Source organism: Anomaloglossus baeobatrachus, chromosome 6, assembly GCF_048569485.1.
Source record: "Anomaloglossus baeobatrachus isolate aAnoBae1 chromosome 6, aAnoBae1.hap1, whole genome shotgun sequence".
In the NCBI taxonomy this organism is placed as follows: Eukaryota; Metazoa; Chordata; class Amphibia; order Anura; family Aromobatidae; genus Anomaloglossus; species Anomaloglossus baeobatrachus.
In genome coordinates this window covers 401,779,860-401,795,653 of record NC_134358.1, presented here as the reverse complement: position 1 = coordinate 401,795,653, position 15,794 = coordinate 401,779,860, and positions in this window count along the sequence as shown.

The following is a 15,794-nucleotide window of genomic DNA, read 5'->3' as shown; positions in this document are numbered from 1 at the left end:
AGTGGTCAACAGTGTCAAAGGCTGAGGATAGGTCTAGAAGTAGGAGTACAGAGAAGTGGTTGTTAGCTTTGGCAGTAAGTAAGTCATTTGTGATTTTAGTCAGGGCAGTTTCAGTGGAGTGATGTGGACGGAAGCCGGACTGTAGGTTGTCAAAGAGAGAGTTAGAGGAGAGGTGGGAGGAAAGTTCAGCATGGACGTGCTGTTCCAGGAGTTTTGAGGCAAGTGGGAGTAGCGATATGGGTCGATAGCTGGTAGTAGAGGTTGGGTCGAGGGAAGGTTTCTTTAGGATAGGTGTGACTGTTGCATGCTTAAAGGCAGAAGGGAAGGTACCAGTTGTTAGAGATAGGTTGAAGAGATGGGATAAGGCTGGAATAAGGATAGTGGTGAGGTTGGGGAGGAGGTGGGATGGGATGGGGTCAAGTGCGCATGTGGTGAGGTGTGCTTTTGAGAGAAGATGTGCAAGCTCTCCTTCGGTGATGGTGGGGAGGAAGTTTATGGGGGAGGAGCAGTGGTCTGTTATATGAAGGGGTTGTGGTGGTTCAGCAGAAAAGACTTGTCTGGTTTGGTCGATCTTTTCTTTGAAATATGTGGCAAATTCTTCTGCGGAGATGAGGGAGGTTGGAGGGGGCAGCGGTGGGCGAAGGAGGGAGGTAAAAGTGTTAAATAGCTGTTTGGGGTTGTGTGTTAAAGAGGATATGAGGTTTTTGAAGTAATTCTGTTTAGCAGAGGTAAGGGCCAAGCGAAATGTGTGAATTGTATTTTTGAATGTGGTGAAGTCTTCCTGGGAGTGCGTTTTCTTCCAGCGCCGCTCTGCGGCTCTAGACACTTGCCGTAGTTTTTTAGTGAGGCTGTTGTGCCAGGGTTGTCTATTGATTCGTCTTGCTCTGCCGTTCACAAGAGGAGCGACTGAATCAATAGCTGATGTGAGAGTGGCGTTGTAGAAAATGGTGGCACTGTTTGTGTCGTGGAGTGAAGATATGGAGGACAGCGGTAGGATAGAGTCAGAAAGGGTGTGTATGTTGATGTGTGCAAGGTTTCTGCGGGGGTGTGATACGTGCTGGACAGGGGGGGCAGGTGAGGAGGACAGGGCTGAAAAGGTCAGCAGATGGTGGTCAGATAAGGGGAGAGGGGAGGTAGTGAGGTTAGATAGAGAGCAGAGACGGGTGAAGATAAGGTCTAGTGTGTGGCCATCTTTGTGGGTGGCAGAGGCGGACAACTGAGTTAGACCAAAAGATGAGGCGAGGGAGAGGAGTTTGGAGGCCGCTGACTGGCGGGTGTCAGTGGGGATGTTGAAGTCACCCATGATGATAGTGGGGATGTCAGCAGAGAGAAAGTGTAGAAGCCAGGCAGAGAACTGGTCAATAAAGGCAGTGGTTGGGCCCGGGGGTCTGTATATGACGGCCACTTGGAGGTTGGAGGGAGAATAGATGCGGACAGAGTGCACTTCAAAGGAAGGCAGGACAAGGGAGGGTAGAGGTGGCATTGGGGTGAAGCTGCAGTTGTTAGAGAGGAGGAGGCCCACTCCACCACCCTGTCTATTGCCAGGGCGAGGAGTGTGGGTGAAGTGGAGGCCGCCGTAGCACAGCGCAGCAGGGGAGGCAGTGTTGGATGGTGTCAGCCATGTTTCGGTGAGGGCCAGAAAGGATAGATTGCTAGAGGTAAAGAGGTCGTGAATGAAGTGCAGTTTATTACAGACGGAACGGGCATTCCAGAGCGCTCCAGAGAGAGGGGGCTGCGGAGTGGCAGAGAGGGGAATGGATTTTATGTTGGAGAGGTTGCGGTAGTTACTACTAGATGGGGAGCGATAGGGGGGTGATAAAGAGGAGTGTCCCATCTGTGGGGGTCCAGGATTGGGAGATATGTCGCCAGCAGTGAGGAGAAGTAGAGAAAGGGAGAGCAGGTGGGAGAAGGAGAGTGGACGGCCTGGTCTGCGCGATACTAGAAGCGATCTGAGGTTTAGGAGCAGGTCAGCAGATGAGGACAGGTGGGGAGGTAAGAGGGATATAAATAATTAACTTGTAATACAAAGATATGTTGCATAACATTGGTAAATGAAGGTGTGGTGCTATTAGAGCCATATTTGATATTTTGTGTGACTCCATGAGCTTGAAGGACTGCATCCATGTGGTTCAAAATTGAATCATACAGTTTATTGATGAAGTCATCAGGAATAGCAAAGAATGCAGTCTTACATGCCTCCCAGAGTTCATCTAGATTCTTTGGTTTTGTCTTCCAAGCTTCCTCTTTCATCCTACCACAAACATGCTCAATGATGTTCATGTCTGGTGACTGGGCTGGCCAGTCCTCGAGCACCTTGATCTTCTTTGCCAGCAGGAACTTTGTTGTACTGATGGATATATCAGATGGAGCACCATCCTGCTGCAGAATTTGACCCCTTTTATGATTGGGAATGTAAGAGGTAGCTAATTTGACGCCCTGGGCTATCAGGTCGTCATAGGGTATTGTGCAATCTTCCCTTCTGTACAGTATCCAACTCCTCCTTGGTTACGGGTCCCTGACCTTTGGTGTTACCAAGAACAAGCTAATCAAAATCCTAGGAACACTCCGCACACACCCACCAGACACACCTGAAGGAAATAGGGTTGCCCACTTGGGGGGGTTGGTTAAGAGGAGGTCAGGAGACAGTCAGTGAGGGAAGTTGTGACTCTCGAGAGGAGAGGTCAGGAGCTTGGCTCCTTGAGACTACTAGGTGGCAGACGTTGGTCTGGGCCTGATAGGAGCTGGACCCCGGTCTCAGGGGATCGTGACAAGGGACACGGACTGCCGAGGAGAACAGCTGGCGGCCTTGTGCCATCACCGGGCAGGAACCAGGGCACGACGGGGTACGTGGACCCTAGGTCAGGAAGTAGCTTCAGGCGTCCTGACAATTTACCCAACGAGGACGGAGCATTCAAGATCCGTTCTCCACCCACTCTAAAATCGGGCTACTAGCGCAACGAGGGGGATAGGACTTTCCCACTACACGGTCCAGAAAATCCCAAGCGTGAACCCTGAGAGCAAGCTCACCCAGTTAGCCATATTGGTGAGCGGGACCTGATTAGTTTCAGGCTAAAGGGACCAACCAGAAGACTAGGTGCCAAGGCAAAGGTCACAGACTAACAGGCAACACCAATGGGCACGGGATCCAGGCATGCTCCCTCTAAGCGGCAGCGGTGTCCAGAACTTTGGTTTACCACAGTTGTCGGTGTCAGCGTTATTGGACTGAGTGAGTACACAAGTGACCCTTACCATCCCAACAGCACCTTCCCGTTACCATCACCGAGTCCCGGGGTATCCCCCCTATCTGTGGAAGGGTTAAACGCCTAGCTGCCCACTCCATTGCCACCAGGTACTCCCAATCGCAGCGGTAGTACTCCATCTTACCACGCACCACGGGTGGCATCACGAACTTCAAACATACCATCCAATGTAAATATCCCCCCCGTTTATCCGAGTGACCATGCGACCCCGACTCCCAGGTCCGGAGACCCCTCAAGCCACGGCGGATCCGGATCCTAGCAGCCTGGCTGCTGACGTGGGGGCGGCATACTAATACTTCTTGATATTTTAGGCTATTGATATTACCTTCCACCTTGAAAACATTTTGCACACCCCAATACTGAATGTAACCCCAGACCATGATCTTTCCACCACCAAACTTAACTGTTTTCTGGATCCATATGGGCTCCAGTGGGTCTCCTGCAGTATTTGCGGTGGCTGTGGTGTAATTCAACTGAAGATTCATCAGAGAAATCCACCTTCAGGCACTTTTCCAGCGTCCATCTGTTTAGCAGGCTGTGGGACTTAGCAAATGCCACATTGATTCGACTATGGAGGCCATTTCGAGACAGAATCCTACAAACTGTTCTAGTTGACACAGGGACTTGAGGTGACTAGGCCTTTTGGAGCTCTGCTGCAGTGGAAGAGGGGCTGGCCTTAGATTTTCTAACCAACAAACATTCCTCCTGAGCAGTTGTCTTGCGGGGTCTGCCGGACCAGGGCTTGTCAAAAACATCTCCAGTCTCTTCAAATCTGTTTTTAATTCTTTGTACTTGACGCTGAGACACATTAAAGGTGCCAGCCACCTCTGCAGTAGATCTATTCTTCAGCCTCTTGATAATCAAGGCTTTGGTCGCAGGGTGGATTTTTGGCATGTTGTCAGAGGTCAAGTTGCAGTTCAACTGAAGGTCTGCGGTGCTGGGTTTCTTTTTATACACACCCACTAATTAACCGATCATTTAGTGAGCACAGGTGAGGATGTAAACTAGGATTGGGTGCATTATATGACAAGGCGACAAACCTTTTGTCTTGCCAAAATCTGACCTTTCTGTGTTCATTAAATGATCAATATTTCAGCTTTGCAGATTTATTTTTATAACCTAAACCAAATTTGGGAGGGTTTCAGCTTTCAAAAGAGTAATTTATGAAACCAATGGATGAATTTAAAGTCAGGTTAAAAGCTTTTATTTACATAACATGGATAAGCAACAGAACTTCTGTTAGGGACTGTAGTATACCCAATGTTCGTTTGACTGGAATTGTCTGCAGTGAATCCATGAGTCCATCTTAGTTTGATAATTCCGAGTTAGTCGAGTCCTGTTCTGTCAATTTCGGATTTGACGATGTTCAGTTTGCCTTGGTTCATGGTTCATACATTCCAAGTTCAAAACTTTATGATATCTTTGCAGCTTTTAATCTTCCCCTCCAAAAAAGTGATTTCAGCACCAAACCGCCCTTGCAACTTTGATCCTGGCGCATCATGAAACTTGATCATACTCAGGTCAACCATCTGCTCTTTCTCAGTAGATTGTTGAGTGCCTTTCAACCTAGGGGTGCATGTTCTAGTACTATATCGAATTCCTTTAGTTATACTCTCCATCAAGTTTTCTTTTCATAATACGGTAGATTGCCAAGTTTTTCTTCTCTGCAGTAATGTGGATCTCATGAAGAAGCCACACTGAATCAGAGTTGTATATTGTCAATACAAACTGACTCGTCGTGCAAAGTCCTGCTGCTGAAGCTGGCACTAAGCAGTATGTATAGTTTGGTACATCAATTGAAACCTGAGGTGTCCCTGATGGCAAAATACATTGCCAATGGCATGGCTTTCAACATCACTAATCCATACAACAAATACACAATACATACATAAAAAACACAATACATACATCAGCAAATACACAACGCAGACATCAAATACACAATACATATAAGTACCCATACAGTCATTACCCACACAACACACATCAAATGCACAATTAAACATTAAATACACAATACATACATAAAAAACACAGTACATACATCAAATATACACAGCACATAACAAATACACAATCAAGAAAACAAATACACAATACAGACATCAAAAACACAGTGCAAAACATCAAATACACAAAATAAATACACAATACAGACATCAAATACACAAAACAGCAACAAAAATATAATACATACATGAAATAAAAATAAACACAACAAATACACAATGCAGACATCTCATACACACAGCAAATACACAATATGGACATCAAATACACAATATAGACATTAAATATACAATTCAGACATTAACCCCTTCACGACCAATGACGTACTATTACATTATTGATTGTGTCCCACCAGTTACGACGTTAATCCCCACACATGTCTGTTGATCTGATCAGCAGACATGTGCACCTGTTAACCCCATAGATCACGCTGTCAAGCACTGCCAGTGAGTGTTAAAGTGCCGCAGCGGGAATCGTGCTGTTCCCCGCCGCCACTGGAAGCCCGGTGACATGATCCTGGGGCACCAATGTGTTTCTGTGACAGCGGGGGTTCATATGATAACCCCTGACGCTGTCAGGAGTCACTTCCTGTGAGAGGCGGCAAAAGCACTGACACTCACAGGAGATCAGCATTTCTCCTGATTACAGTGATTTTGAAACATTGCTCTGATCAGGAAAAGCGATTGGATTGTGCAGTGATTGGGGACTAGTAAAATAAATAAAAAATGTAAAAAAAAAGTTTTTCAAAAATATGAAAAAAAAATCTAAAACTTCAAATCACCCCTCTATTGCCCCATTGAAAATAAAACAATTACAAAAATGTAAAAAATACACATATTTGGTATCACTGTATTCAGAAAAGCCCAATATATCAAAATGTAAAGTCAATTAATCTGATCGGTAAATGGTGTAGCAAGAAAAAAAGTCCAAGTGCCAAAATTACTTTTTTTTGGTCACCGCAACATTTGCATTACAATGCATAACAGGCGATCAAAGCATCGTATCTACGCAAAAATGGTATAATTAAAAACGTCAGCTTAAGACACAAAAATAAGTCATTACTGAGCCGATGATGCCGAAAAATAAGAACTCTACGGATCTTGGAAAATGGCGACAAAAGTGCAATTCTTTTTTTGAATGAACGTCTGAATTTTTTTTACCACTTTAAAAGTAAAAGTAAAAATATATAGCACATGTTTGGTGTCTACAAAGTCGTCCCTACCTGAAAAATCGGTTTTACCATATAATAAACATAATGAATAAAAAAAAGAAAAAAAAAACATTGTGGAATTTCATTTTTTTTACAATTTCCTCCCATTTTGTTTCCTGGTTTCCAGTACACCATGTGGTAAAATGAATGGTGTCATTCAAAAGAACGAAAAAATAAGCCCTTGTATGGTAATATTGATGGAAAAATATAAAAGTAATGGCTCTTGGAAGAAGGGAAGGAAAAAACAAAAATGGAAAATCGCCTTGGGGTGAAGGGGTTAAACACAATAACACATCAAATACACATAATAAATACACACAGCAAATACAATATTCAGACAAAAAAAATAACCCAGGACAGACATCAGATACACAATATAGACATTAAACAGACAATACAAACAACAAATATAGAATTCATGCAACAAATACACAGGAAAGAATCACTTTACAGTGCTAAAATAATTCCAATATTCAGAGCCAAAATACAGTGCTCAAATATTGAAAAACAAAATAATACAAATATACAGTGAAACAATTATACCAAATAGAAACCAAGGAAAAAATTGTGAAAACATACCCTGCTGTAACTAAATAAAAGCATAGTGCATATAAACATAGGGTACTTCGTAAACACTGTTTTTGATCAAAAAAAGCATAAAGCTATCCCACCAAACGTCAAGGTGTACCCAGTTGGGATAGTACTTACACTCTCTAATATTAAAACCTTACCATGGGTCTAAATTAGGCCTCAATGTGGCTAAGGGCTGAGAGCGACCGGGTCCCAACAGGACACACACAGTCAGTTATACCAAATAGTTTCACTAAAAAGTTCCAATCTCTGATACTTGACTTCCTGCCTCCATTGTGCTATACTGGCTGATCTGGGTTTTCAGTGCAGGACAATTAGTTTCCATCAAGAAACAAGACAAAAGAATGGTCTTCTGAAGGTTTTCAGCAATCAGCCCCTCACATGATCCCTAAAAGGTAAATTCCTGTGTGTAAACTGAAGGGGGTAATTAAAAGGGTTGTATCACGCTAATAAGTTATGTCTTTGGATAACTTATTGATAGCAGTCAGACCACAATCCAAGACCCCACTAATCTTCAGAATGAACCGGAGGTCAAACATACACATTTCTGCTTTATTCATTGTCTATGAGACTTCCTTTCTCTCTAAGTAAACAATATTCAGCAGTGAAAATTGCATTGCTATATATAGTAGAGAATGAATATTCATATTACTTATTTACATGCAGAGAAAGTGCCCGGCTGGAACCCCACACCCCCTCCCCAGGGGGTAGGTGGAGGCCGGCATGACGTGGCTAGGGGGGATAGGGTGAGGTGAGAAAGGGGTGGGGGTACAGGGACTGGTAGGGGATAATATAGTGAAGCTCAAGGGGGAAGAAGCCATTGCTGCGGTGGCAGCTGAAGAAATTGTCAGCAGCTTATACAGCACACAAAAAAAAAAAAAAAAAAAAAAAGTTCAGTTATCTGCAGCTTACTTGTGAAGGTCCGCAGGTTCATGGAGGAGCTGCGGGAGGCAGCCCGGCGCCAACCTCCGGGCTGGTTAGAGGAGCAGTGGCGGCCAGTGCTGGCCGGCGGTGAGGCATCGGGCGCGTCTGCTCCCGCTAGGCCGCAGGCGTGGCCGGCTTGTAGTGGTCCACGGTCGCGGGAGGCTCCTGAGGCGGCCGCGGAGGTCTCCCCTGTGACCCGGGGGCGGCCATACTGCAGGTCCAGGCCTCCGGAGCGTCTCACTCCCGGTGGATCTGGGTAGGCACGGCCTGCTCGCAGGCCTCGGCGGGAGTCGGGGCGGTTCGGTGCAGCGCCTGCGGGGCCTCAGCGGCAGCGGGGGAAGCCCCGTACGGGACCCTCTGGCGGTGGGGGAGGTGTCCAACCTTGGGAGCCCCCTCCACGCCGGGAGGAATTCCAGGCCGCGGCTGAGGTCGGCGGTGGTTAGTAGGCCTCAGCCCGTGAGGGGGGAGGGGCCTACTGCTGCCTGTCATCAGGAGGATCTGGAGGCTACGGCGGGCCGCGCTGGCGATGTCCCTGTCGGGCGGCCTGGCTTGACTGCGGAGGCGGCGGTGGATGGACGTCGGGATCCCTGGGCAGGAGGTCGGCGGGCCAGAGCAGGATGGCTCTGGGTCTCAGCGGCAGCCTGGTGGTCTGAAGCCAGGAGCAGCGGTGTGGGGGCCACCTGGATGGGGTTCAGGACGGACCGATCCGAGGTTACCTTCGCTGATCAGTCAGGTGGAGGATGACGGGCACGAGAGTTACACAGCGCCAGTGGCGGCGGCTGGACGGCAGGATTCCGGATTGGCAGCTGGTGGGATCACAGCTCCTGCGCAGCTCGGTGAGTATAGTTTTGTGTTTTTGTTTGTCTCCTTTTGCTGTTTATGTTCCGGGTAGTGTGGTGGGTCCGGGGGTGCTGCCATGGGGGGCTCAGGGACGGGCGGCTCCGCCGGGGTCAGTGGAGGTTGGGGGGTACAAAGGGAGTCCGAGCCCGTGTCGGTTTCGGTGCCGGCAAGAAAAGGCAAGGTCCGGATTCACTTGGTTGATAAGGCGAAGAATAGGTTGCAATTTTCTCTTTGCTGCTTTTAAAAAAAAAAAAAAAAAAAAAAACAATTACGATCAGCCTAAGACACAATTCGAGCCAGTGTGATAGGAGAGGAGACGCCGGACAATTGTTCGCACCTTTTGTTGCTATATGGGTTTCATTTGGGAAGCCTCTGGGTGCATGGGGGGCAGGCATGGTTGTGATATGACGGACAGTTTCATCAGAGGAAAGCTATTCGGCCGTCTATACGGTGGGGACAGGAGGATATTGGGCTCTGGTTGTGGTTTAGGGCACGGAAGAGGTACGGGCAATCCTTTCCAGGGGTGGCCGGGGTTTCCGGCCAGGCTGGGGGGCGGTATGGGTAACAGTCCGGCGGGGGAACCGGAGGTCAGTTGGTATCCCGTAACGCAGGACTTAACTGGCTTTTATGAGGACCAATGCATGTTTTGGGAGCTGTGGAGTTTAAGCACCACTGCTTGCACTGTAGTGGACCCATTCATGGGGCGGGGAAGTGTTTCCGGCGCAATAGGGTGAAAGGGGGGGCCTGGTAATTCGACAGGGGGAGACTCTGGTGAAGCTTCACGAGATGCTCCCTTAGCTAAATAGGTTCTCGAGGAGGGAGGAGGCAGAGTTACCAGCAAGGGGTTTTTGAATTTGGTTTTGTATTCCTTCGGGAGCGGGTCCGGGGCGGGGGCGTTTTTGTTTTAAGAACTTACAGTTGGAGAGCCAGCATCCGGAGGTGGTTCGGAAAAAGTTGTCAGGGGAGGTGTCGTTCGGGCATATGGCGGACCTTTTTTCGGCCCCCGACCTTCCGGCTTTGGTGGTTTTCTCCGCTGGGGGTGGTGCTGATGAGAGAGAGGATTAAGTTTCGGCTCCATCACCTCTTGTCTTATCCGTGGGGGATCAGTACATGATGGTATAGATCCTGAGTTTTGCTGGGTGGTTGATACGTCTTTCGATGAAGCAGCAGACTGGGTGCGGCGGTGTGGAAAAGGGGACCCCTGATGGCTAAGATGGAGGTCGACGCGGCGTTTCGGCGGTTGCCAGTTCATCCGGATAGTGTGCGCTTGCTCGGCTGTTCTTGGGGGGGGGGGAGTTATTTTGTTGATAGATGCCTATCCATGGGATGCTCGTTGTCTTGTTATTGTTTGAGGGCTTAGTTCCTTTTTGGAGTGGGTGGTTAGGGAGTTTTCTGTTTTGCAGGCTGTTATTCCCTGTTTAGACGTTTTCTTGTGGCGGTCCGGGGGACTCTGTGGTTTGCCGGAATGTGCTTGCAACAATTGAGTGGGTGGCTTTGCGTTTTTGGGTCCCTTTGGCGCCGGAAAACGGAGGGTCCGGCGGCATGTATTTCCTTCCTTGGGATGGTTATTGATTCGGACAGGTGGGAGTTTGGTTACCGGTGGACAAGGTGGTGGCCCTCAGGGAGGAGGTGGCAAGGGCATTGAGGGTTGGATAACTCATCATGCGGGAGGTGCAATCGTTGCGGGGCAAATTCGATTTTACATTTCGGGGGGATGCCGATGCGGCGGAATTTTCACGGCGGCTTGGGATGGCCTCTGTGGGGGCGCTTGCACCTCACCATTTTTGTGCGGTTGTCGGTCGAGTTTGAGGCGGATTTGGAGGTTTTTTGGGGACAATTCCTGGGGGGGACTGCAATGGGCGGTCACTGTTGATGGAGCCTCTGGGGGTAATTTGGCTGGGGGTCAAGGCTTCGGGGCCTATTTTGGGGGCGAGTGGTGTGCGGAGCGAGGGCCGGAGGTGGGTGTTCTGCGGGTTTGGTGGAGCACTTAGCGCGGCGGAAAGATTTTTTCCGATTTTGACACCAGTTACGCTGTGGGGGGAGCGGTTTCGGAACGGTCGGGGGCGGTTTTGCTTGTGACAACATGGGGGTCGGTTTTGCAATTTATAAAGTTTCGGCTACCCTCCCCCGGTGAGTAGAGTGTTGCGGAGATTAGTGTTGGCTTGTTTGTCCATCAATGCTAGTGTATCTGGGTCTCATGTGCCGGGGGTGCTGAATTCTATTGCTGACGCTCTCTCTCGTTTCCAGTGGGCCACTTCAGTGATTTGGCGCTGGGGGGCTATGGCCGTGGGATTATCGTGCCCTCTTGAACTATGGAGGGTGGGTTGAGGGCCGTTGGACATTGGATCAAGGGATCGTTGGCGGCGGAGACTGGACGGCTTATCAGCAGGCTTGGTTACAATGGGGGGACTGGTTTCAGTCGTTTGGTTGATTTGATAGGTGGGGGGATCAGGTAGGCATGTTGCTCTTGGGGTCAGGCGGTGGTCAGCATGGGGTTGGTCCCAGGAAAAAATGGGGGCGGATGGTGGCGGGGCCTGGCTTTTGGTTTCAGTTGAGAACAGGCTGGATTTGCCGGAAACTTGAATTGGTACGATGGGCCTTGAAGGGGTTTCGCCGGGGGCGGCATAGTGTAGATAGGAGGAGGCCAGTGTCTCTTGCTTTGTTGGAGCGCTTGGGGGGCCCACTTGAGTGTTGGTGTGTCATTCGGTTTTGCGGTTATTTTGTTTCGTTGAGTTTTCCTTGCGTTCTTTGGAGCGCTTAAGATTAGGGAGTTGGTGGCGGTTAGTCGGCAAGGTCATGGGAGGATTCAGGCGCGAGACGTGCTTTTACTCGAGAATGGGGTGGAATTTTGGCTTCTGGGGCTAGGGACGGATCAAGCCGGCAGAGGACGGTGTGTGGTGCAGGGTATTGTGGCTGGGTCAGTAGTGTGTCCGGTAAGGTTTTTAAAAAAAAAAAAAAAAAAAAAAAAAAAAAATGGGGGTTGGGACCACGGGTTGATGGTCCGTTGCTTTGTCACGAGATGGTTTGTGTTATCAAATTATCAGTTTCGGGCAATTTTTCGGAGATGCATGGAGGGTTTTGGCCTGGATCCTGGTTGTTACGCGCCTCATTCTTTTAGGATTGGAGTGGGAACGGAGGCGGCTGGGTGCGGTTTGAGTCCCTAGGTGGTATGGAGGATAGGTCGGTGGCATCTAGGCGATATTTGAGTTACGTGTGCCTTTAGTATTGTTTACATGGGGGGAGCTGTGGGAGCTGTTTGGTTATGTCATGGTACTGTGAGGTTTTGCTGTCTTCTTTGCAGGCGACCTGGCTTATTTGGTCTGGATATGGGGCCACGCCGTTGTGCACTGGGCAGTGATCCAGGTGAGCATTCGTTTGGAGGGACGTCAGCTGAGCTTTGCTCGAAGGGCGGTGTAATCAGGTGGTTGGGTTTCCGGGGCATGCGGAGGATGCGGGTGCTGCCCAAGGTGCACAAGGCGATGCGGCTGGATCGGGCGCCAGATATTCTGGCTTGTATGTTGGGGGAAATGATGTGGGGATGGTGGCGAGCCAGGATATGATAAGGGATGTAAAACATGATTTACTTCGGCTGTGGGTCTCTGTGCCAGGATTTTGGACGGCTGGTCAGACATGGTCCCAAGATGGACGGGGCGTAGGGCCCTGTCTGACTAAAACTGATTAAGACCCGTATAATATCAATCGGGTAATTTCAGCTTTGGGCGAGGAATGGGGATGTGGCGCTTCGTCACTTTGGTTTGGAGGCGGTGGACAAGGATTACCGGTGGGCGGAGGGGGTCCACCTGAATGCAGTAGGAACGGATTTATGGTCTTTGGGGATTCAGAAGGGTTTTGAGTGGGCCATGGCATTGTCAAGTGAGGGAGGGGGGTCTCGAGCGTTTGAGGGGGTCAAAGCGCTCTCGTTGTGGCGGTTGGGGTGGGGTCCTCGAAGTTGGTGAAAATTGGATTGGGGGTCCCAATGGAGGTGGAACCCCCTTTAATTTACTGGTTTGGGGAGTGGTCTGGTGATCATGGGGGAACGTCGGCTTGGTGGTGCTGGTTCCCGTGTTTGGTGGTTTAACCCTTCCCCCTCATATTTGTTTTGGTGCTCCCGAGTTGGTGGTTGCGGCTGGGAGTAATGGGGGTTTAGGGGGAAGGTAAGATTGGAGTATTGGGTGATCACCAGACTGTTTTGAGCTTCGAGGACCACAACCCCCTTTTTTCTATAATGTTATTGTAAGTTATGTTTAAATAAAGGCTGCTGTGGCCATTTCATCCATTTATGTGTCTGTGGTTATTTTAATAAGGGGTTTAAACTATTGGGGGTGGAAGTTTGGTAGCAGTATAGAGGGGCACCCAGACTCCACTATGCCAACGTCAAGTGCCCGGCTGGAACCCCACACCCCCTCCCCAGGGGGTAGGTGGAGGCCGGCATGACGTGGCTAGGGGGGATAGGGTGAGGTGAGAAAGGGGTGGGGGTACAGGGACTGGTAGGGGATAATATAGTGAAGCTCAAGGGGGAAGAAGCCATTGCTGCGGTGGCAGCTGAAGAAATTGTCCCGCCCACCCTCCCTTAATTTTTGTTTCGGGTCATAGTGGCTGTGGCGGTTGGGGTGGGGTCCTCGAAGTTGGTGAAAATTGGATTGGGGGTCCCAATGGAGGTGGAACCCCCTTTAATTTACTGGTTTGGGGAGTGGTCTGGTGATCATGGGGGAACGTCGGCTTGGTGGTGCTGGTTCCCGTGTTTGGTGGTTTAACCCTTCCCCCTCATATTTGTTTTGGTGCTCCCGAGTTGGTGGTTGCGGCTGGGAGTAATGGGGGTTTAGGGGGAAGGTAAGATTGGAGTATTGGGTGATCACCAGACTGTTTTGAGCTTCGAGGACCACAACCCCCTTTTTTCTATAATGTTATTGTAAGTTATGTTTAAATAAAGGCTGCTGTGGCCATTTCATCCATTTATGTGTCTGTGGTTATTTTAATAAGGGGTTTAAACTATTGGGGGTGGAAGTTTGGTAGCAGTATAGAGGGGCACCCAGACTCCACTATGCCAACGTCATGTACAGGGATGTGAACAAACCACAAATCATGCAAACACAAAAAGAAAACACAATCAGATGTACATGTTGAAAAAGTAAAACATTGAAAAATCTTTATTGAATATTGTAGGGATTCAGGTCTGATAGGTGATGGCCAGGACCCAGTAAAGAGGCATACACAGGTTTCTAGTCCAAAAAGGTCAGTGTTTATTCACACTGAACATAAATGTAAATGCAGTCTTACTTCAGATAGGATTCCAAAGGAAAAGTCCAGCTTGGTAAACAGCACATCAGTTACAGTCCCACAAAGTCTCCTTAAGCTTTCCAGCCCAACCACCCTCACATTGAGAAGTTCTGGCTGCCTTTTTTAAGCTGTGCTGATCATATGTGACGCCCCTGGACTAGTCAGGTCGTCACAGGGTTCTGCACAATCTTTCTCTCTCAGTGCAGGACTGAACCCCTCCATGGTTCTGGGTCTCCATCTTGCAGTACTGCCTCCACCAGCATCAACAAATCCTAGTGACACCTCGCACCACACCCTGTAAGGAACACCAGTGGGCTGTTAAGCTGCAAGAGCGCTGCCCACCTAGGGGTCAGGCAGGGAGGTGGGAGGTGACAAGTCAGTTGAGTGGTAGCCCTCGAGGAGCTCGGGGAAGCTGGGAGTTGGAGCTCCCAAGGGAAAAGCAGCCTAGGTCGCAGACATTAGTCTGGACCGGAGGAGTCAGAGGAAATTGAGACTGGGTGCTTGGCTAGTCTTGGAGGATAGCCAGCAGCCGCAGTTCAATAGCCAGGCTGGGACCGAAGGAACATCAGGGTACATGGACCCTAAGTCAGGGAGAAGCTTCAAGCAACCCGGCAATTAACCTGCAGAGGACAGGGCCTATATGGACTGTTCCCACGAAGCTCAGAGATCGGGGGCACTAGCGCAACAAGGGGGATAGGGCTTTCCAAGCAAAGCAGCCCACTGAAATTCCAAGCGTGAGCTCCTGAGAGCAATGTCTATGTGTAATGTCTATGTCTACCACCCTATTAGTGGAGGCTATTAGCTGTTAGGTAGTTTTTTAACAGGCAGTGTCGGTGATAGCCAGCCATATTACGTTAGGAATTATCCAGAGTAGTATCGGTCTACGGCCGCACTTATCTAGTACGGAATTGGCCTCCCACCTGCCAATTTTAATCCTTGTCCAATTTATATAATTTAATAAAGTTTATTTGATTAGGGCTTTAGTTAGGTTACCTCTTGTTGCTCTTTGGGCAAATAGTGTTTTTTCACATGAAAAGAGTAGAAGTAGAAGGGGGAGAAGAGAAGTGAATTTGAATAAGATCTTTATCAATAATTGGACCTGAAAAATCACTCTCCTCAAAAAGAAAGGATAATCCCTATCAAGATAGAACCAGAGTTGTCTTTGTTTTTAAGACCCCTCATGAACCCCAAAGTGTGGGAAGAAACGCGTTAGGTCATTCAATTTGGGTAGTCCATTTAGTGGGTCAACACTTTTAATGAAATCCTATACCTTCCCTATCAATTGATGGAAAGATATAACTCTATCCTATACCTCTGTATCACAAATCTCTAAACCAATCTGCACTGGTGCCTAGCTCTTCTAAAAAAAAACCTGTAAAAAATCCAGGTAGACAACAGTAGGAAAAACAGGTAGGGAGAGTCGCCGCAGTGTGGGGGCACCAATCTCTCTAGCGATCTAATAGGGTGCCGAACCCCACAAGAAAGGCAGAAACAGAAAAAATAGAGAAAGAATAGGAGGTTTTAGTCACGCGGATCACTTTTTTGATAAAATGTTAGTGTGGTTGTATATGTAAAATTGAATGTCTGTAAACTCAATAAACTTTGTAATAGATACGACATGGAGGGCTGAGTGGCCCTCCAATGAAATGCCACACCATTACTGACCACTTCCAAACCAGTCA